General features: G+C 43.9%; 1 protein-coding gene and 1 long non-coding RNA gene across 6 annotated transcripts in view; one reads left to right on the forward strand and one right to left on the reverse strand.

The window, feature by feature from the left end:
* Window positions 1-4838: 4838 nt before the first annotated feature.
* Window positions 4839-7311, reverse strand: LOC127533964 (uncharacterized). Its single transcript, XR_007941862.1, has 2 exons — window positions 5269-7311; window positions 4839-5163 (listed from the first exon to the last, which is right to left on the reverse strand). It is a non-coding gene; the product is annotated as an uncharacterized LOC127533964 (long non-coding RNA).
* A 1238-nt stretch (window positions 7312-8549) lies between these two features.
* Window positions 8550-23958, forward strand: part of LOC110972740 (uncharacterized) — a 47129-nt gene continuing 31720 nt past the window's right edge. For 2 of the 5 annotated variants that reach the window (XM_051948059.1, XM_051948062.1), the window contains exons 1-4: window positions 9275-10180; window positions 20427-20515; window positions 21768-21981; window positions 22508-22635. The gene's annotated coding sequence lies outside the window, so the exon portion shown is untranslated. Of the gene's footprint in view, window positions 10181-20426; window positions 20516-20651; window positions 20957-21759; window positions 21982-22507; window positions 22636-23958 lie in introns of those variants that run through there. The other 3 variants (XM_051948061.1, XM_051948064.1, XM_051948063.1) reach the window with 3 other exon arrangements.

A 23958-nucleotide genomic window follows, 5' to 3' on the forward strand; every position in this document is an offset into this window, starting at 1 on the left:
CTTCCTCCCCAGGGAGGTAAAACTGGCAGAATGGGGGAACGTTGAGGGGGCGGGCTCTCACTCGCCTCCCTGCCCCACCTGTTCTTGTTAGGGGCCCGAGCGTGCCACCGCGGGCTGGTGCGCGGTGTCATTTGCTCGCCCCCTGGTTCCCTGATTTACCCCCTCGCCCACCACTCATTGTTCGGTCGTTGTTTTTTTATTACAACATATATAGTATTGTTATATATTATTATTAATAGTATATTTAAACAAATTATATTATATACTATCAGTTTGTCTCTTCACTAGACCTTATTGTATTATATTCACCGTTGATGTTATCACTATTATGGTTGATATCTTATTATTATTTTATTCTTCTTAGTAAGATAAGATAAGATAAGATAAGATAGACTTTATTAATCTCACAAAGGAGAAATTTAACATTACAGGGCTCTTAGAAACAAAAAACAGAGGAGTGCAAAAGTCACGAAAGTGCAAGAACAAGATAATAAATATTGCACATAATAACAACTACACAGTAGTGTTATACAGTCTGATGGCAGTGGGGATGAAGGACCTGCGGTAGCGCTCCTTCTTGCACTGAGGGTGTCTGAGTCTTGTGCTAAAGGAGTTGCTCAGCTCCACTACAGTCCGGTGCAGTGGGTGGGAGCTGTTGTCCATGATGGATGAGAGCTTGGTCAACATCCTCCTCTCACCCACATCCATCACAGAGTCCAGTGGGCAGCCCAGGACAGAGCTGGCCCTCTTGGTCAGCTTGTTCAGTCTCTTCATGTCCCGCTCTGTGCTGCCCGGGGCCCAGCAGACGACAGCGTAGAGGAAAGCAGAGGCTACCACAGTGTCGTAGAAAGTCCTTAGTAGAGGTCTGCACACTCCGAAGGACCTCAGCCTCCTCAGAAGGTGGAGGCGACTCTGGCCCTTCTTGTACAGAGCATCAGTGTTGTGGGACCAGTCCAGTTTATTGTTGAGGTGAACACCCAGGTACTTGAAACTGTCCACTGTTTCAATGTCCTGCCCCTGGATGTTCACTGGTGGATGTGGGAGTGTCCTTCTCCTGAAGTCGACCACCATCTCCTTCGTCTTACTGGTGTTGAGGCACAGATGGTTGCGCTCACACCAGTCCACAAAGTCCATGATGACCGACCGATACTCCAGCTCGTTCCCCTCAGACACACAGCCCACAATGGCGGAGTCATCAGAGAACTTCTGGAGATGGCAGCTGTCCGTGTCGTAGGTGAAGTCCGAGGTGTAGATGGTGAAGAGGAAGGGCGAGAGGACGGTGCCCTGGGGCGCCCCCGTGCTGCAGACTACCACCTCTGACTCACAGCCGCGCAGCCGCACGTACTGTGGACGGTCAGTGAGGTAGTCAGTGGTCCAGGCAGCGAGATGTCCATCCACTCCCGCGTCCACCAGCTTCCCCCGCAGCAGCGCCGGCCTGATGGTGTTGAAGGCGCTGGAGAAGTCAAAGAACATGACTCTCACAGCGCTGCCGGCGCTCTCCAGGTGAGTGAGCGCTCGCTGCAGCAGGTAGATGACAGTGTCTTCTACCCCCATGTTGGGCCTGTAGGCAAACTGCAGCGGGTCCAGGTCGGAGCTCACCACTGAGCGGAGGTAGTGGAGGAGGAGCCTCTCCATGGTCTTCATGAGGTGGGAGGTGAGGGCGACAGGTCTGTAGTGGGCCAGTTCCTTGGCGTGAGCTGTTTTAGGGACTGGGACCACACAGGAGGTTTTCCACAGGACGGGGACCCGCTCCAGGCTGAGGCTCAGGTTGTAGAGGTGGCAGAGGACCTCACAGAGCTGGTCTGCGCAGGTCCTCAGCAGCCTGGGACTGATGCCGTCTGGTCCAGCAGATTTCCTCTGCTTCAGTCGCCTCAGCTCTCTCCTCACCTGGTCCGGTGTGAAGGAGAGGGGGGAGTGAGGGGGGGAGTGAGGTGGGCTGCAGGGGGTGGGAGTAGTCCGTGAGGGTGAGTTGGGGGCCGGTGAAGGTGTCGCAGGAAGGGGAGAGTCTGCTGGGCTGGGGATGTGTGAAGAGGGGGGAGCAGGAAAGGGGGCAGAGGGGGTGGGGGGAGAGTCAAATCTGTTAAAGTAACAGTTCAGCTCGTCCGCCCTGCGCTGGTCTCCATCAGCTGTCCCTCTGGCACTCTGTCCATGTCCAGAAATGTTCTTAAGTCCTCTCCACACGTCCCGCGCGTTGTTCTGAACCAGCTTCTCCTCCAGCCTCTTCCCATAGTCCTTCTTGGCCCTTCTGATCCGCCACTGGAGCTCACGCTGCACTCTCTTCTGCTCCTCTCTGTCCCCTGAGATGAAAGCCCGTTTCTTCTGGTTCAGGAGGGCTTTGAGCTCAGGGGTGACCCAGGGGTGGTTGTTGGAGAAGCACCGTACCGTCCGAGTTGGCACAGTGCTGTCCACGCAGAAGTTGATGTAATCTGTGATGCAATGCGTGAGGCCATCGATGTCGTCTCCATGAGGACTGTAGAGCACGCTCCAGTCTGTGGTCTGGAAACAGTCTCTGAGTCTCTCACTGGCCTCATCTGTCCATGCCTTCACAGTTCTCTTCTGCACAGGTCCTCTTCTCACCTTGGGTGTGTAGTGGGGGAGCAGATGAACCAGGTTGTGGTCAGAGCGGCCCAGTGGGGGGAGGGGGGCAGCGGTGTAGGCGCCTTTCACATTCACATACAGTAAGTCCAGTGTCTTGTCGCCCCGCGTGTGACACGTGACATACTGTGTGAAAGTTGGGAGAAAGGCAGCGAGGGAGGCGTGGTTGAAGTCTCCACTGATCAGGACAAGCGCCCAGGGATGGCGGCTCTGGGCTTCGCTCACGGCGCTGTGGAGTCTTTCACACGCTGTCCCTGCATGAGCTGATGGTGGGATGCATACGCAAAACACAATCACGTGCGAGAACTCCCTCGGTAGATAATACGGCCGCAGCGCCATCGTAAGCATCTCCAAGTCCCGCGTGCACAGCTGTTCCTTCACATGCACGTTTGCTGGGTTACACCACCGCTCATTCACGTACACAGCCAGTCCTTCCCCAGACTTTTTGCCGCTTCCCACCGCGTTCCGGTCCGCGCGCGCGAGTGTAAATCCGTTCAGGGAAACCACAGAGTCCGTTGTATGTCCATTCAGCCACGTCTCCGTGAAACACATGAGGCTACACTCACGATGCTCCTTCAGCCGCGTCAGCGTGGCCAGCTCCTCCACCTTGTTGGTGATGGAGAGGACGTTCCCCATGATGATAGAGGGAAAATAAGTCCTGCACTTTCGCCGTCCTCCTCTGCAGCCTCTTCTTTTCCTCCGTATCTCCGCGGGGACATGGGGCCTCTCCGTGGAGAGAAAGGATGAGCTGCGGAGGCCGAGAAGGGTCTCACGTGTGTAGCGTCTTTGTTCCTCAGAGCGGCCGCCGCTGTGTCCAGAGGGCTCACCTGAAGCAAGTCCAAAAAGTGCAAAAAACAGCACAACTCCGAATAAAAGTGTGATAAAAGTGGGTTTCCTATATGCACGATTGCACAAAGCTTCACCCACTTTAAGGAAAAATAGGAAAAAGTGCCTATTTACAATAGAAAAAACGAAAAGTAAGAAAAAAGGGTTGAGAGCTCCCGTAACCAGCTGCTGCTCGCACAGCGCCATCTTGAAAGAGTATTATATCATAGCATTATTTTTAATATTATATTATAGGTTGTGCATCGCCCCTCACTCCTCACTGCTTGTTCGTCAATTTTTATTCTTTATCTTTATTTGTTTGTTTATTTTTTTATTTTTTATTTTCTATTTTTTAAAATTATTATTATTTATTGTTTTAGCTTTTTCTTGTTCCCTTCTTCCTCCTCACATATCAAGTCCCCGCCAGTCTACATTATTACTCATGGTCATTTAACTTACATCGAATCACTGAAACACAATTGCCACTTATCGACAAATACAGGTTTTTTGTTTTTGTTTTGTTTGTTTGTTTGTTTTCTGTGCTGGATCTGTTTGTTTGAATTTGTCTACTTCTGTCTCTCTTTTTTTTAATATTTCCATTCATTGTATCATCACTGTCTACATCACTGTTATTGTTTGTCACACGGTTTCACAATAAAAAAAAAATCATTTTAAATCATATTCTGTTAATGACATTGTGCTGCAACCTCAGACTGGGATTAGTCATTTGAATTTCTTTTAGGATTTCCCAGTGTGATTGGATGCATAGATGCACACACATCCCCATCACAGCTCCCTCACATCATGAATAGGAAGTCCATTCACAGCATAAATGTGCAGGTAGGCTACAGGTAGACTGACTACGGTTTCTAAATGTTAAAGACTGCATCATAGTTCAACATCTGTCATTCTCTGCACTGTCCAGATCATATGTGATGCTGCATACATCATTTCTAATGTGGAGGCCAAGTGGTCTGGGTCTGGTCATGACTCCAGGATTTATGGAGAGTCCAACCTGAGCAACAGACTGCAGCATGGTCAGCAGCCTAAAGATTTTCACAATGTAATTCTCTTGTCTCCCTCCTTTAATATAGTCTGATGTATCCACTATACATTACAGGAGAGTTTGACGGCCGTCTGCTGGGTGACAGGGGTTACCATGCCAACCCAGGCTGACGACCTCATACCCTCAGGGCCCTGAGAGGGCCTGTGATATTACTGTGGCATGTGTTGTTCTTCATAATATTACTATTAGAGGAGAGCAACACCCTGCCCTACAAACTGAAGACCCAGATGATGACCCCATCCACCTGCAGCTATCCAGGACAGCAGAGCAGTCAGAGACACCATATGCAATAATCACTTTAGAGTTTAAGTCACCATCATCACCACCACAGCAAATAAAGACATGATACACATTTCATTTGGTCTTCTTTATTTCCTACAAATAAAGAGATAGTTCAGTTAATGTTCCAATAGTTAACATAATTCACCTGTGACCATCACCCATCTCTAACTTGTGCTCCAGTATTTCAATTTCCAAAACTGCCCTCCTCATCTGTTTTTTTTTCTCTCAGCAAATGCAGTTTGTAAATCCGTTTTACTGATAACTGGGAATACATAGAGGACATTAAATTATACAGTTGCACATGAATTCCACGGAATGAACCTCTGGTGTTTCCTGAACATACAGCTCACTGCAGTGGGAGTTGAGGGACCATCCTGCTGCTGTCCAGCCATGCTCTGTTAAAAAAAAGATGAGAATGTGCAATACTTCAGTGCAGGATAAATGTCACACTCTATATTCCACCCAAAATGTGAATGGGAAGAGAACTATCAGTAACATACCTCTATATGCCTTTCTGGATACTCTCTGTAAAGGCAGCAGACACAGTTTCATCCTCTTCATCCTAGATCAGTGACATGTTTCAGTACACTTAAACTACCATTTGGATAAATCTTTGGAGTGTTGCCTACTTACAGTTACAAGGTCTGTGGTGTGAAGGAGCCAAAAGACAAAAAAGACACAAAAGAGAACTAAATATATATATCATGGTAGAGACTGCGATTTGGTAGAATTGGAGTCTCTACCAGTAGAGATTGCGATCGCAATCTCTACCAGTAGAAACTCCAATCCTACCAGTAGAGATTTGTCAGGGCTAAGGTTAGACTTTTAAGGTTAGGGTCAAGGGTCAGGGCAGGGGTCAGATTTAAAGTTCCATCTCTACTGGTAGAGACTCCAATTCTACCAAATCGCAGTCTCTACCCTGACATATATATGTCTATGTGCTAAGCTGACTGCCATGCTAAATACTGGAGCTATGTCAAAAATTCATTTCTCCATCACTCACACGTATGAAATGACATATGAAAACAGACCCCAGGTTGAAAAAAAAACGAAGTTCCCCTTTAAGGCGAAGTGCGTCTCAAGTGATTTTTAATTTTCTATGTTAGTATTTTTTAAATGTCAGCGCTGGTCAATCATGTTATACTGTAACATGATTGGCCAGCGCTATCGTCATGGCATAGTTCTAACCAACCAGTTTGAGCCCTCATAGAAGACGGGAGCTGGCGGTCTTTCATTTCATCACGAGGAAAAGCTTGGTAAGTCGAAAATATGATATGAATGATATTCAAGTCAACGTGAGTCAAAAGCATTAAACTTTAATATTATGATATACATGTTCAAGTCAAGTGAGTATGTGTAGCTAACACATTGGAAAGCTAGCGCCGTTACTGCTAATGTTCGTAAATATGGCTAATTAGCTAACTTGTTACCCGCCTCTGAGCTCCGCCACTTTGTGATTTAGATTACTGCATCTTGTTTAGTTTGTCTTAATTTGAAGTTTGCTATGTGTGTGTTTTGCCTGTCAGTCCAGCCGGTATTTTTCTGTTGAGAATAGGGCTGAAACGATTGTAATTTGATTACTAAAGAGTCTTTTTTTAAGGCCTCCTTTAAATCTGAACAACTGTACAGCACACTGTGTTTCGCACTTAGGGGTGGATACTGAAATGAGACACTGGTGTAGTCCAGGGTATACGGCGTATACCCACTTATTTTTCAGTTAGCATTGCGTATACCCACTTCTAATGCTCCCTGGTGCGCATCATTCAGTAATATCTGTGTGCCAGGTAGCCCTCTTTTCCTTAGGGATGATGAAGCCATGAACAACCCTCCTCTGCCTGTAATTGGCTGGTACATGCTACCTTCACTGATTCGATTGGTTAACTTTAGGGATGAGCCAATCAGAGGCAGAGTAGGGCGGGTCATACAGAGGAAAATTTTGCTAACACCTCTGTGGCACTCCAGTTGATTGACTGGTCTGCTTGAAAGATGCGCGGAAATGCAAGAAAGGCAGAATAAACACCTTTCAAGTGAGTGGCACGTATCGAGCGAACCTACTTTCATGGACGATATAATTCTCACATAAGTTTTAAGGTGGTTTTCAAATGAATCATTGTTTTAAACTACTGGCAACACGACTGCACATTTCAAGGAGAGGATATTTTGTCGCCAGTGGTTAAACTGAGTGTCGGGCCGAGTCTGACTAACGTTTTGAAAGCTAACGTTATTCTAACGTAAGTCTGAAGCTAGCTAGATTGGGATAATGTGGGAAAACCTCTAGGCTGGTAGTTGATTTTAAAGTACCGTATTTTCACGACCAAAAGGCGCACCGTACCAAAAGGCGCAGTCTCAGTTATGTGTGCCATTACTGTATTTAACACACACATAAGGCGCACCTGATTATATGGCCAGGGTTTTATATACAATCCACGCCCACACTTCCCCCTTTAACGTTCTCATGGTGTCCTCTACTACTTCGGCCTTACAACAACAACACACACACAAGCATACAAGTGTGCGTATTTAAAAATAGAGCGGGAGCAAAACTGAGTTTGGTTGTGCTTTATTTAAGTATTGATTACAAAGTACTAACATTTTTTTAATCATCAATAGGCGCGGGCATGGTAAAACACACGGATAAAACAAGCACACAAGTGTGCGTATTTAAAAATAGAGCGGGAGCAAAACTGAGTTTGGTATTCACATTTTTTTTTTTTACCGGTAATCGTCATCAATCAAACCCATGGAAGTCCTCATCCTCTGTTTCTGAATTGAACAGCTGCGCTAAACCTCCATCAAACATGCCAGGCTCACTTTCTTCACTGTCAGAGTCACTTTCCGTGCCGTGCGGCGCCTCGGAAATGATGCCGGCTTTTGCGAAAGCTCGAACAACAGTGCCAGCAGACACGTTAGCCCAAGCATCTACAATCCATTCGCAAACTGTGGCGTAACTCGCCCGGCGCTGCCTTCCACTCTTTGTGAAACTGTGGACTCCATCGGTCATCCATCGCTCCCACGCCGCCTTACTTTGAACGGCCGGTTCACACCGATGTCCAGCGGTTGGAGTTCCTTTGTCAGGCCTCCCGGAATGACAGCAGGCTCCGAGTTCATTTGCTTCACATCGGCTGTGAGATGGGCACGCATAGTCACAGATCAACAGCGACAGTGATGCGTGGAAAAAACCACCTGGTCTACGTCCGCCTTACAACAACAACACACACAGGATGCACTGCACCATAGGGCGCGCCGCACAATTTGAAGAAAATCTAAGACTGTTATGTGCGCCTTATGGTCGTGAAAATACGGTAAGTAAAAACATAAGAATGGGGACAGGTAGTTTAAGATTCGACCTAAAACAATATTGAGGTTTTATTCATGATGAAATATGAACAAGGATGCACTGTCAACTTCATATTTGAAGTATTTTATTTAAATAAATGTTCAAAAGTAACTGAAACACCATGTTTGCCTCATGATAAATACATGTTACATTAATCTAGTTTGCTTGTGTGACCAGTAATAATTACAAACTGCTCCTAATCAAGCCATGATAATTTATAATAGTGGGCTGTCACGGCGAGCGGGTGGACCCGAGCAGAAAGCCACACTACCAGGGCTGGCTGAATGCAAGTGATTTATTGTTCGGGGTGAAAATGGTGGCTCGGTGGGGGAAAACCAGGGTGTAGGAGCGGGGGGTTCCGGGCAGGAGTGGGGGTCCAGGCAAGAGTGGGGGGGTCCAGGCAAGAGTGGGGGGGGGTCCAGGCAGGAGTGGGGGGGTCCAGGCAGGAGAAACCGGTGAAGGCTTGTCGGGGAGAGCCGGAGGGGAAGGAGGATGGCGGGGGATCCCGGACAGCTGACTGAGTAGAAACAGGAGAAAACAACGTTAGAAACACGGCGGAAACTCAAAACAGATCTTGTAGAGGCTAGAGAGCAAACTGAACTGAGTAGTTCTTGTTCAATACTCTGGCAGGGAGTGGAAGGCTGAGCCGGTACTTATTGTAGAGGTGAGTCATTAGTGTGATGGTTGTCAGCTGCCCGGGAGCCGTGGAGGTGGTTGATTGCCTGAGTGGAGTCAGCTGAGAAGCTGGACTCCACTCAGGCACCGAGCTGCAGGGGGAGAGACAGGGCAGAGGAGCAGATGGGAGACAGGCAGGACAGGCAGGGCAGAGGAACAGGAGAGGGGGAGAGAAGCATGAAAGGGAGGAAACAGATGGGGAAAAGGGTATTTGGGGATGTCAGGTGGGAAGGATGGGGGTGAGGAGGGAGCCCTGACATGGGCAAGTAGAAATGACTGAATAAATTGAATAGAGTAGTCTTCTATGTCACTGTTTCTAAAACAGGGCGTTTTTCTGGACTAGTTAAAAAAAAGGTGAAAATTAAGAGTATACCCACTTCTCCAGGAACCACTACACCACTGAAATGAGGTATTAAACGGCTGAATTAATGAAGACCAGAGTACTAATAAGCTTCAACATTTAAGTTTTAATGTAATTTATATACTGCAGCACCTCTCCTCTGTCAGACAGACAGACAGACAGACAGACAGATAGATAGATAGATACTTTATTAATCTCCAAAGAGAAATTCACAGTCAGTGCAGCGCTCATAAAATACACACTTGCTGAGGAGGTCGGCAAGTTTCTCTTACTGTTTAGTGTGTTGATTTTCTTCATCAGCATGATGTTTTATAAAATCAACCCAAAACCCAAATTCACTGCTGCATGTGGAGGAGACTTGTTGTTAATGACGGATTTTATAAAAAGAAAACACCTAACGTGATGTAAATGACATGGACACCAACCAGGTGCACTTTATACAACTTTACACAACTTTATAAGGACTCCTTATTAAGGAGGCCTTTATATTAAACACGAAAGTGTGTTTCTGTCAGAAACTGTCAGATCTTCTCAGAGCAAAGTGAACTGGTGAAGGAGGGGAGGAGGGCAGATCATCACTAATCAATCTTTGTCCTGTCGGACTGCTAAAATAATAAAAAATACAAATGCTCAAACGATGTTCAAACGAATACATGTCTTTAGATTTATTAATTTTAACAATCATAATTATGGCTAACATTACATGAAGACCTAAAATTCAGGATCCCAAAAAACTAAAACGTAACTGGTTATAAACTAACTCTCTTCATTGTTATTTTTCTCTTTCTGTCTAGTAGTAATTTTTATATGACAGAAAAAGTACTAATATATTATTTATGTCTTCCAGGTTTGAAAATGTATGCATATGTGCGATACATTGCTGACAATGTCCGCGAGGCTGTGTGCACAAAAGAAATCGAAAATTTCCATCTCCGAAATCTGGATGACTTCCATGCCAAGAAGCGGTATAAAATCCTCTGGAGAAGGACCCCAGGGGAAAGCAGCTCTTATTATTATGGGCAAATTTTAAAATTGGCAGGTAAAAATTCATTATGGCCTTACAAATTTTGCATCTTTGTCATGTTAGTCTTGATGAATTAAAGAGGACATGAAACAGTCAACTAAGTTGTGATAGTTTACTAAATGGACTTCCCCTCTAATTAACTATTATTTATTAAACATAATAAATGTAAGCATTCAAGAGAGAAAAAAGAAGCTCTGTTTTAGATTTCATAGTAAGTAAGTAATAAAGACAATGAGATGTTATTGGCTGAAAAGGACGCCAAAATCCAAAAATTACAGGACAAAATAAGGAACTTTCTGAAGAGCTCAAGACAATACGAAGTCTGAACCTGCGCTTGCAAGAGCAGCTCCTCAGTACCCCAGGTTTCTTCTGTAACACTTCTGGAGTAGTTACAGTATACTAGGACCAATGCTAGGTTCGACTACTGGAGCAGCGATAGAGGTCAGGTGCATTAATAACCACAGACCAGAGGATAAGTTTAAATTGCCGGCTTATTATTTTAGTGACAGACAGAAAACAGACAGTTGACATAAAAATTCAATATCACTTTACAAAAGAAAAGAAATATTTTCCCTTTTTATTCAAATGATTTAGTTTTCTTTTCCTTTTTTAGATTTAAACCTATTATTTGGCTTAAAAAGGATATTATTTTTTCAACCTAGGTTACTGTTTGTATCGATTTCAAATTTCCTTCTTTAATCTGTTGAGTTAACTCAGTGTTTTTCTCAATAAAGTCTAGTTCTTTAGTTCAAGAGATATCGTTGAAAGTTTGATTCAACTCCCTTTATAGTGTCAACCATTACTTGTTTTGTTGTTTGTTCCAAACAAAAACATTTACAGCTCCAGTAATACCATCTCAGCGTTAAAACATATGGTTGATTCCACACACACAAAATAGAAAATGCACAAACTCAAAATAATCCAGCAAAAGGCTGAATAACCTGTATTTCACAAGTAAATGTCTTTATCCTTATAACTGTACATCCTTTGATTGTCCCGAATGGTTAATCCAATGTCTGTGAGAATCCACTGCAGTTTGGCAGAGAGATATGGATCGATCCTACCAGTTCTTGATGAAACCGCACAACGTCCAGCAGAAGGCGCTTGCTTCTGGGTGATGCACAGTTCAAGGAGTCCCTGGGCGGCTCGCCATCTTGTATCACATGTGGAATCCAACTCCAGTATTCGCTCAGAATTTTCGGTCCAAACCTTAATGGCCAAGTCCCGTTCAGCAATGTATAAAATGTCACCCAGTCTCAGACCGGTAAAAAACAAAAATAACTCCCTCAGAGTACAAAAAACAACTTTGAATAGACTTTTTACTCGTTTCTTTCTCTATTTTCTTCTGTTTAAGCAGCAGCTCTGCATAGACTATCTGCACATCTCCCTCCTTCAGAAGCAGGAAAAGACAAAACAACCCGTTTGGCTGTGGCAAGTCACATGAGTCGCGCTGCAACGCAACTCTTCAAAATAAGAGTCTAAACACATTTTTAACTGTTTTGTAAAAATAAAAATAAAAGTAACATGAATTTACACGTTTTAAATCCTAAATCGTCATGAAATATAGCATTGCTGACAATCATAATGATTTTTTAACCAAGTTAATTTATTTATTGTCTATCACTTGTCACTTATTTATTTATCACACTTACAATGTATTTCTTATTGGCTGTTTTTATTAACAGGCTTTTATTTAGTGATGCTTTGCAACCCGGGGTTACACCCTCCCCGCTTAAATCTATGCAAGTCCCTTTGCATAATGCATAGTTTAGACTACTTGAATCTCATGGACTTCAATAGAGTTAGTTACAGCTTCACTTAAACTCTGGAACAAAGACTGAACTATGCTGACAAGAGGATTTCCCAATTGAGGGTAGGTTAAGAGTTTGGGCTTTGTTCTCTCTCGAGAAGATCGTCTGACAGCTTGTTCTGTCTCAAAGTCATGTTCTTTGTTGTCATTGTTTACAGGTTGGTCTCCGTTCATTTCAATGTGAGGTTGACTCGTTTCCTCGCTTGAATCTGGTGCATTGTCCATCTTATCTTGTTGTGCTGTTTGCTGTCCCTCCTTTACAGATTCAGGTGCATTCTCTGTTTCAACTGAGTTTGCCGTTTCCATCACGTTCATGCCCTCTGGAGCATTATCAGGCAATGTAGCATCATCAGGCTCACCACGGTCTTCCTCAAACCCAGGAGCTCCGTCCCGAACAGGTGCACCAACGTGACCAGCAGATCCTTCCAAACCAGTCTCTCCAGGAGCACCAGACAGTCCTGGGGGTCCAGCAGGTCCTGGCGCTTGAGCATTGTCTGATTTGGGTTGCTCAACAGCAGGGCTTGAATGAGGTTTGGGAGGAAGGACTACTTCATAAGTCTCAAAGGACCTCGAGATCTCTCTGGGAGGACTTGAAGGGTAATACAAAGGGTAGCTATCCTCTTCCTCAGAGTTGTACTCGGACTCAGGTTCGTCAGGATCAGCAATGGGGTGTTGACGTGTGCTTGGCCGTCGTGGTTTTTCTTGGATTGCAGGAGGATTTTCAGGGACAGTTGGCAAGAACCTGCATGGTAACAAAAGGTCTCTGTGAAGAGTTCTGGTGGGACCATTTTGGTGCTCAGGTTTGACTGTATATACAGGTAGGTTGTCCTTTTGACTTATAACCACATAAACAATGGACTCCCACTTATCAGCCAACTTGTGTTTACCCCTAATCCGAACATTCCTCACAAGCACACGATCGCCAACATCCAGGACAGATTCAGTTACATGTTTGTCATATCTGATTTTATTCCGTTCAGCAACTTTAGCAGCATTTTTCGTAGCCAGTTGGTAACTCTCTTGGAGGTGAGATTTGAGGGCTTTGACGTACTGCGAGTGAGATTGTTGCTGACGATGGTTCACAGGGACATTGAAAGCAAGGTCTATTGGTAGTCTAGGCTGCCTACCAAACATTAACTCGTAAGGCGTAAACCCTGTACTTTCATGTTTGGTGCAGTTATACGCGTGTACGAGTGGTTTAACAAAGTCACGCCAATGACTCTTGTCTTTGTCGTTGAGTGTACCCAGCATGTTTAACAAGGTTCTATTAAACCTCTCTACAGGGTTTCCTCTGGGGTGGTAGGGTGAGGTTCTGACTTTTTGTATTCCAGCAAGATCACACAGCTCTTTGATGGTTTTCGATTCAAAGTCAGCCCCTTGGTCACTGTGCAACTTCTCCGGAAAACCGTAGTGGATGATGAAGTTTTCCCACAGGGCTTTGGCTACAGTTCGAGCCTTTTGGTTTGGAGTAGGAGTTGCTACAGCGTACTTTGTGAAGAAGTCTGTGATGACAAGGACATCTTTTGTGCTACTGCGGTCTGGTTCGATGGTCAAAAAGTCAATACAGACTAACTCGAGAGGTCTGGTGACTTGAATGTTTACTAGGGGCGCTGCCTTCTCTGGCGGAGTCTTTCTGCAAATGCACCTGCTACAGCTTTTGATCTTTTGCTCAATATCTGAGGCCATTTTTGGCCAGAAAAATCTGGTTCGGGTTAAGTCAAGAGTCCTATCAAAACCGAGATGACCCATGTCATCGTGAAGGCTTTTCAACACCATAGGTCTCAGGCTTTCAGGAAGAATGAGTTGATACTGGGTTCCTTCACCTACTTGCCTTTTTCTGTACAAAATCCCATTTTGGAACTCAAGTTTGTTTAATTCACGCAGAAGGATGGAAAGTTGCGGAATTTCTTGACGTACAGTAGGGGGAGAGGTTTCACCTGTTTCAAGCTGGTGTATGATTTCATTGATAGCAGGATCATTTCTTTGACTTTGTCTCAACTCTTCTTCTGACATGCTTGGAATGACAGGAAAAGCGTCACACTGCTCGAAACTGTCGGGAATAGCATTAGCAGACATGGACAGGGATGTTACAAGTGGGCACATAAAAGCATCGTGGTCTATATCAGACTGGAGGACGAGGTGTTTTTCACAGATTGCACTGACAGCGTGAGGAGGAACGTGAGTGAAAGGATCTGTGCCAGGTAAGTGGTGTTGTACAAACTGGCGGATTCGCTCTTGTTCCTTGAGGGAGACAAGATCATTTACTGGCTCTGGATGTGGACGGCGGGATAAACTGTCAGCATCCACGTTTTGTTTGCCTGCTCTGTACCGAAGCTGGAACTCAAAAGAGGACAGGGCGGACAACCAGCGATAACTTGTCGCATCTAACTTAGCGGTGGTCAAAATGTAAGTTAGAGGGTTGCTGTCGGTTATTACTGTGAAAGGACTGCCGTATAAGTAGTCACAAAACTTTTCTGTTACAGCCCACTTGAGGGCAAGGAACTCAAGCTTGTGGGCAGGGTAACGGCTTTCACTCTTTGATAGTCCTCTGCTCGCGTATGCGATTACACGCATCTCTCCCTCCTGCTCTTGATAAAGGGCGGCCCCTAACCCGGTTGTACTCGCATCAGTATGTAGTACATAAGGCAACTTGTGATTGGCAAAGCCTAACACGGGGGCAGTAGTTAGCTTGTCTATTATCATCTCGAATGCTTGTTGACAACTTTCTGTCCATCTCTCCCCGAAAGGAGCTTTTGGCTCGAAATACTGGACATCGTTTGGCTTAGGGATACTGTTCTTTCTCAGTGGTGGGTATCCAGCAGTCAGACTGGTAAGGGGTTTGACGATTTTAGAAAAGTCTTTGATAAACCTTCTATAATACCCCGCAAACCCTAAGAAGGAACGAAGCTCCTTCAGATTCTTGGGACTTGGCCATGTTTTTAAGGCTGCAACTTTTTCGGGGTCCGTTTCAACACCGCGCTGGGAGACAATATGCCCTAAGTACCTCACGGATGTCTGGAAAAACTTGCATTTTTCAAGTGATAGCTTCAGACCATATTCTTTGAGATGACTAAGCACATGGAGAAGGCGGGTTTCGTGTTGTTCGAGGGTGTCGGAGAAAACTATAAGGTCATCCAGGAAGACCAGGACTTCCTTAAGGTTGATGTCACACATACATTTCTCCATCAGCCTTTGAAATGTACTTGGAGCGTTTGTTATGCCCTGGGGCATTCTGTTGAACTCAAAGAAACCCATCGGACATATGAAGGCTGTCTTGTGCTTGTCCGTCTCATCGACCTCAATCTGATAGTACCCGCTTTTCAGGTCAAGGACCGAAAACCATTTCGATCCAGAGAGGGCTGAGAACGCCTCTTCCAGATTAGGAAGCGCATAGGCGTCTTTGATTGTGTTCAGGTTCAACTTTCGGTAATCAACGCAGAGTCTTATGTCTCCGTTTTTCTTTCTTACCACCACTATTGGTGAGGAAAATGGTGACTCGGACTCGCGGATAATTCCTGCCTCACTCAGTTCCTGCAAATGCCTCCGTACTGCATCAACATCTTGTGGTCGTATGGGACGGGGTCTGTGCTTAAAGGGAGTTTCATCACTCAGTTTGATTTGGTGTTTCACTTTGTTAGTGCAACCGAAATCTGTATCATGCAGTGCAAAAACCTCTGGCATAGCACTCAGCTTCTGTACAATTTGCTCTTTCCATTCTGCAGGGACTGGAGAATCAGCAAAGTTGAGATTGAGCTTAGTGGCATTTGAGCTGGAAGAAGGCTCAGATTGATGTGGGATCTGACTGTTTGGCAATATCTCTTGCATGGCATGCATTTCAGCAATGACACTCTTTGCAGGGATAACTATGTCATGTTTACTTTCATTTCGCAGGACCACTGGAAGCTTTTGGGAGGGTCTCTCAGGAAGGGTAAGTAAACAGTTGGTGACTAAGATACCACCTGGCAAGGAGGATGTGGATGGAGACTCAACTACTACCCACTTGTCTGGAGTTTTGGTGTTTACATGAACTGACCCTTCCAAGACTCGACTTTGGCCTGCAGGAATGATTTCGGGTTCTTTCCCTGACAGTCTGATAAGACCTAGGCTGCCATTCTCTTTTTGCGCATGTCTCTGTTGTAATACACTCAGCACTACTCTGTAGCCATAGGGCAGGGCAGTGAGATCTGTATTGGTCAGGGAGAGACTGTCAAAGAGAAGGTCAAGAGTGTTAGTGCCGATCAAGAGAGAGGATTGGGCACTAGAGCGTGTGTCTGGAACAATTAAAGCAAGGGATGACACGGTAAGTTCAGTTCCAAAACAGTTCTTAGGGAAAGTAATATCGACCCCTATATAGCCTGAATATGGGACATTTTGACCATTTGCGGCCTCGACTTCCAGCAGATCTTGTATTGGATGAATTTCCAGGTGTGAGAGATTGTTTTCATAGAATGACTGGGACACTGTGGTCACTTGTGACCCGGTATCGAGAAGGCAGTTACAAGATTGTTCATTAATTTGTACTTGAGCAGTGTACTTAGCTCCGACTAAGCCTTTGGGTATTTTTACAGTGGCTGATTTGTGGTGCCGGAAGAGTTTTTTTTGTTTACGGTAAGGTTCGGTGGGACTAGCTTCATTGGTAGCACCCATTTGTCCCACAATGAGGGCTTGCTCTAGTTTAAAGACTGTGTTTGATTGTTTTGCTTGTCCCAAAGTGACTGTTTCTCTTTCAACTGTTTTCTTTTATCAGCGACCAAGGATGGATTTGGGTCGTTGGAGCATGCAGAGGCTATATGGCCGTCTTCGCCGCATTGAAAACAGTACCAAGGCTTTGGCCTACTCTTTGCAGCTTGGTTTGTTGAGTGAGTTTGTTCAGGTACCTTAGGTTTGGCCTTAGCATTATCCTTTGGTGGTTTAGGATTTTTCTTGGGGCTTGATGGCTTTATTCTGGCAAGATGGCTCTGGAGCTCAGTGATTTGTGCTTTTAATTCTGTGACCACATCACTTCGAGAAGCTGCAGGTGGGTCTCCTTTTAGGGGTTTCAATCTCGTCAGTTGACCTTGCAACTCCGTTATCTGTGTTCGCATTTCAATGAGATCGTTTTGCATTGTGGGTTCGGAGATGCCAGTACTTGCGGCAATAGCATGTGAGCCCACTTTTGGTCTGGTAGCAGCAAGGTGTTTCCTCATTCGGCTTTCTTTTGCAGTGTGTTTGTCCTCTTCTACTCTTAACTGTAGCAGTAGTTCAGTGAAGGAAGGTGGATTGGTTTTTTTTCTTTCAAGCTGAAGATCCGCTAAAAGAGCATTATCCCAACATCCCCGACAGAACTGACGCAGAAGGTGTCGGTCTGCTTCACTAGCTACAACACCGCCTCTCTTCAAAGCTTTGGAGAGGGCGGTTTGCAAGCGGTGGAGATACTGTGAAGGCTTCTCACCTGCATCTTGGAGCGTGTTGAGAAATTTAGCGAAAAGCTCGTCGCCATCTTCTACCGTACCAAAAGCTGAATTAAGCAACTCAAGATATGCTGAAGGCAAGGCATTAGGGCCTAAAGGTTTCACCACATTTGCAGCAGGTGGCACAAGGCTGTCCAAAATCTTTCGTGAGTGTTGTAAGCCAGACATATCTGGGTCTTGAAGCATGAGCTCAACACTGTGGCGCCATGTATCAAAATCAGCCTCATGACTAGGACAAGGTAGTTTGCCTGAAAACTGTCTTAGACGGAAAGAGGCACTGACTTGTGACATAGGAGCTTCACTTCGAACTATATGCTCTACAACTACCTTTTGCACCTCAGGGTGAGTTATAAAGCTCTTTGGTATGTTAGATGGGAGGTCAGGTTGTGGTTGGATGACTGATTCAGAAGCACTGATGCTTACATTAGTCATAATCGGTTCCACAATTTCTTTTTGGAAGGGTTGGTGATTCTCCGGTGTTGGCTTATCGACTGGGGTTGTTGGTTCACTTTGTGTCTCTATGGGAGAGACCACAATTTCAGAAGGTTCAGGACTGCTTGCGACTGATTGTGTGCATTCAGACAGATGCTCATGCAAAACAGCTTCAAAAGATTTGCCACTTAATTTGGCAATTTTCCGTAGTTCACTGAAAAAATTGTGGGTGGCACTGTTGGTAACAACTGATATGTACTCAGTTGACAGGGCTCTTATTTCGTAAGTGACTTCATTCGGACTCACAAGTGTGTAGGGCAGCGAAGGTTCAAGGGCTGCCAAGGCAGCTCCACTCTCGTACTCCACAATTGCATTTTTGTGGTAGGGAGACTGGGGATCATCTATTTTAAGGGTTCTCGTAGTCCGCCCATACTTGCTCAGGAAGTCAATTAAATCTTCATCGACAGCTGTGTCAGTAATCCCACTAACAATAACTGAGTTTGGAACTTTAACATTTTCTCTGTCAACTATATCCATTTTGCCGGGCTTGGCCTATTTTTAAAGGTCTGGGTCAGGAATAAAGTTCAAGTACTGCTCCTGGCTGGCTCGCCACTTCTGTAACACTTCTGGAGTAGTTACAGTATACTAGGACCAATGCTAGGTTCGACTACTGGAGCAGCGATAGAGGTCAGGTGCATTAATAACCACAGACCAGAGGATAAGTTTAAATTGCCGGCTTATTATTTTAGTGACAGACAGAAAACAGACAGTTGACATAAAAATTCAATATCACTTTACAAAAGAAAAGAAATATTTTCCCTTTTTATTCAAATGATTTAGTTTTCTTTTCCTTTTTTAGATTTAAACCTATTATTTGGCTTAAAAAGGATATTATTTTTTCAACCTAGGTTACTGTTTGTATCGATTTCAAATTTCCTTCTTTAATCTGTTGAGTTAACTCAGTGTTTTTCTCAATAAAGTCTAGTTCTTTAGTTCAAGAGATATCGTTGAAAGTTTGATTCAACTCCCTTTATAGTGTCAACCATTACTTGTTTTGTTGTTTGTTCCAAACAAAAACATTTACAGCTCCAGTAATACCATCTCAGCGTTAAAACATATGGTTGATTCCACACACACAAAATAGAAAATGCACAAACTCAAAATAATCCAGCAAAAGGCTGAATAACCTGTATTTCACAAGTAAATGTCTTTATCCTTATAACTGTACATCCTTTGATTGTCCCGAATGGTTAATCCAATGTCTGTGAGAATCCACTGCAGTTTGGCAGAGAGATATGGATCGATCCTACCAGTTCTTGATGAAACCGCACAACGCCCAGCAGAAGGCGCTTGCTTCTGGGTGATGCACAGTTCAAGGAGTCCCTGGGCGGCTCGCCATCTTGTATCACATGTGGAATCCAACTCCAGTATTCGCTCAGAATTTTCGGTCCAAACCTTAATGGCCAAGTCCCGTTCAGCAATGTATAAAATGTCACCCAGTCTCAGACCGGTAAAAAACAAAAATAACTCCCTCAGAGTACAAAAAACAACTTTGAATAGACTTTTTACTCGTTTCTTTCTCTATTTTCTTCTGTTTAAGCAGCAGCTCTGCATAGACTATCTGCACATCTCCCTCCTTCAGAAGCAGGAAAAGACAAAACAACCCGTTTGGCTGTGGCAAGTCACATGAGTCGCGCTGCAACGCAACTCTTCAAAATAAGAGTCTAAACACATTTTTAACTGTTTTGTAAAAATAAAAATAAAAGTAACATGAATTTACACGTTTTAAATCCTAAATCGTCATGAAATATAGCATTGCTGACAATCATAATGATTTTTTAACCAAGTTAATTTATTTATTGTCTATCACTTGTCACTTATTTATTTATCACACTTACAATGTATTTCTTATTGGCTGTTTTTATTAACAGGCTTTTATTTAGTGATGCTTTGCAACCCGGGGTTACACTTCTCAAGTTTTTTTTCTTATTAGATTAAGGGGCTGTGTCCACCAAACACGCTTTTTAGCAACTGATTTCAGAGCGCTTAGTGCTCTCTCTTCAGAATGCCACAGTTGCTAGGTTACAAAATGAGTCCTTTCATATTTCCGTGTTCTCTCCAGTTGTGTTGCTGTCACTAACATATGCCTACTCCTTCTTTATTTTTATTGGTTAGTGTGAGAAAAGTGACATTGACGAGCATCACGCTGTTCCAAAAGTTGACCAGATTACAACTCATTACAACAAATAAAGTCAGCTCTGAGAGCATTATTTCTGCCGAGGGTGCTGAGCGCTGTGAGCGCCAAACTACATAGGATCAGAATGTAAAGTAGATGCTCAGAGTTTGGTGGGCATGGCCAATAAATTAGTGCTTTTGTGTTTGAGTGCCATGTGCAGCAGCTTTCTTATCCAGCCTGTTTGTCTGAGTGTCAGTTCATCCGAGTGTGAGAAGAATTGATGCAGTGCCTATACTGTAGCCACAACCAAACTCAGAGTTCATACAGTGCTATACTGGGTGTGTTTTTTATACAGTGTAGAATGTTATTCATATTTTTTATTCTATCCTACAGGGATCCTGAAACAGTCTCTCCCCCAGTCTGGAAAAACAGGTCTGGAAGGACCTGACGCGATCACCCCAGAGCTGGACGAAGAAGGAAAAGTAACCATTTCACACACAGTTTTGGTTTGATAATGTCTTTCAAAGGGACCAGGGGTCAGCAACCCGCGGCTCCGGAGTCGCATGCAGCTCTTTCAGCCCTCTGTTGTGGCTCCCTGTAAATTTGGAAAATTCATTGTTCTGCCTTTCAGGCGCGTTTCAATGCATTTTAATATAGAGAATTTTATTGTGAAATTACCGCTCTTACTTTGACGTGTCACTCCACCGGATGTGCTGTGCCTGTGACATGAGAGCGCAAAGCTGATGCAGAGAGACAACACGGAGCTTCCGATTCCCACATGTTTCATGCCTTTTTAAAATTTTACTCCTGGATAAGCAACGCCTGTAGTTTCACATCGTTTTGTACTCAAGAATGGCAAGCCTGTATATTAAAGCTCCACTCCAAGAAAGACACGTCTTTGAGTCAAAAGTACTCATGATAGGGTAATACACGCTACTCGCAAGAACACAGCTCGATGTCACATCCAGGCAGCAGGTCAGAGAGTCAGAGGAGTGTCGTCTTGGAAAAATAGGGCAGCAAGTTACCGGAGAAAAGTTATTAGCTTAAGATAAATAGATTTAGATTTTACAAGTTAAATAGACATTCGCAAAATATTGATTTCCAGCTAACATTATGTAACATATGAGGTCCAGGAGCAAAAATGACATTAACCAAGTAAGATACATATTAGTGAAAGGACACAATTAAAAAATGAATCTGTCTAATTAGAGGCTTTGTAATTAAGTAATCACGACTGATTAACAAGGGCATAGAGGTAAAAAAAAAAAAAAAAAAAACGATAGATGCAGCATTGTCTTCATTTTAAATGCCAAAAGGATTTTGCGGCTCCCGGTGTTTTCTTTTCTGTGGGAAACGAAACGGTCGAAATGGCTCTTGCCGACCCCTGTAGTATACCATTTGAAAGATTGATCATTACTAATAGGGTTGTATGGGGTCACGGTAATACCGTTTAATAACGTTATTAAAAAATGTTGATGGTATTAACAATGCTGTCAGTGTCGTCACGGTTTGGTGCGCCGTCACATACTGTAATGTTGCTGGCTACAGATTTCTGTCGTAGGCATGAACACTGAGCAGTGTGTGGAGTCTGGATAGTCTCGATAGCAGATTGTCCTCAAATTTTTTCCAGTATTAGCACACAGTGACCTTAAGGTGTGGAGTCTGACATGACATTTGGCCGGAGTTCTCCTTTAAGTCTCAGGTCTAACAGAATACTTGTTTTTAGTTTTATAGATCAAACTTGGCCCAGGAGTTTCCCTGAACAAGGAGAAATGGCAGAGGGTGCAGGAGGCAAAATCAAACTCCCAATTCTGCAAGTCGTTGGCAGTTTGCATTTGGGGCACAGAGGGACTGAGGGAGAGAAGCGTCACAGGGGCCAAATCAAACGCGGTCAAAGACTCTGTCCCCAAGCGTCCCCTGACCCCAGAAAAAGTGGCTGTCATAAGAGGTAAGTACCTTATAACCCATTATACAACAGTTAGTTCCAACTGAGTAATTTAACTGGATGAGAGGCATTCTATGAGTGCTGATATACAGTGCAACATCACTGGGACTTTTTACAGACCGATCACTCCAGTGTACAGTCATCCTATTAACTGTTAATTAGCATTACAGGGAACCCCGACACGCAGCAGAGGGGATTACAATCACCGGCTCAAAATACATGATTTGAACTCATTCTATTGATTAAAAAACTGCATGCGGGGACCCGTGACCATAGTGTCATATTGTCTCGGCTTGCTGCGGCGCTGTGTACGGAAGCCTGTGAGGGCGCGCAGAGAAACGGAAGGAACATCAATAAAAATTGATTTTTAAAAATTATGAATGAATTGAGAATTGTAAAGGATAATAATCCCGACTCTTATATGAATGGATTTTTTTCTCCTAGCCCTACCTCTTTTTTCTTTTAAATTGATTTCTCACAGCAGCTTTGTCGTAGTTTGCTAAGTCAAATACTTTGTCTTTGGTGACAGACTGCCTGAGGGACCGGCTTCAGAAGATGGGCTATCCAAAGGAGGCCATTGAAAAGCGGCTGGCCCTAGTTAGACGAGCCATATCAGAAAAGATTAGTGATATTAGGATGAGGAGCCCTCAGACAGAGGTGAGTATTGTGTTCAAACTCTTGCTCTACTTTTTCGGCAGCAGTGGTTAGGGACTTCAGGTCCAAAACTTTTTTCAGTGTATTCAGAATACACACTGCAGTCCCTTGCTTTGTACTGGAGCAATTGTAAATACTGAAAATCACACCACTCATTTAGTAGAGCTGTAACAGTTCACCTAACCTGTGGTTTGGTTCAAACCTTGGTTTTTGACTCACGGTTTAGTTCAAACCTCGGTCTTCAAAACTACTAAAGAAACGTTTTGAAACTTTTGAGACAAAATGTCTGGATTTTATTAAAGAAATGTTGCACTGCAATAAAGAACATAAACGTTATATTTAAGTGTAACACTTTTCATACCAGATCACAATAAAAAAAAAAATTCCCTTAATCTGTTAAAGCAGCACTGCAGAGCATTTTACTTTGGTCCACTTTAGCGGCCACCAATGGTCTTTCGGGTGCGTTGGAGAGGCCATTCTCTCTGTTACAGCACCAAGCTCCACAGAACAGACTTGGAAGAGAATATTTTGAAGGTTCAAAAGTTCTGCAGTGTTGCTTTAGCTATCCAGGAATACAAAAAAAGTGGATGGGAAAATAGGACCAGGGTGGATAAAACTATACTTCCCATATAGTATTGAAATGTTCTTGAAATTGCTGTGTCTTGAATGACTTGAATGAGGCAGTGACTAAAATATTAACAATTTTTCTTTTTCTGTTTCTCTCTCGGGAAAGCAGTAAACTGCTGCTGTCGACGCCACATACTTCTTTGCCAAAGTTGTTGGTTGGTTTAAAAAATTTAAAAAAATGACAAACTGCAATGAGTTGTCACACCCCATATGTCCTGTTCCCAATTCGGAGGGGAAAATATCCGAATACATACACAATTACACACATGCATAGATGTCTCTGGTGCCCAGTGTTAAGATATTTTTTGTTGCAGCAATAGGTTTCAGTAAGTTTTAGTTTTCAATGGGACCAGTTTTCTAATGGTTTTACATCCTAATGGGACCAGTACGTTCCTAATGGTTTTACATCCTAATGGGACCAGTACGTTTCTAATGGTTTTACATCCTAATGGGACCAGTACATTCCTAATGGTTTTACATCCTAATGGAACCAGTAGGTTCCTAATGGTTTCTTCTAATGGTGTTCCAATGTTCCAATTCCCATTAGACTGGTATAATGGTTCCTAATGGTTTTACATCCTGATGGGACCAGTACATTCCTAATGGTTCAAGGATCAAGGTTCAAGGAATCTTTATTATCCCCATGGGGCAAATCACTATACAGCCAGCAGAGCAAGTCAACAACAATCGCATCGCAGA

Source organism: Acanthochromis polyacanthus, chromosome 5 (genome assembly GCF_021347895.1).
Source record: "Acanthochromis polyacanthus isolate Apoly-LR-REF ecotype Palm Island chromosome 5, KAUST_Apoly_ChrSc, whole genome shotgun sequence".
NCBI lineage: Eukaryota > Metazoa > Chordata > Actinopteri > Pomacentridae > Acanthochromis > Acanthochromis polyacanthus.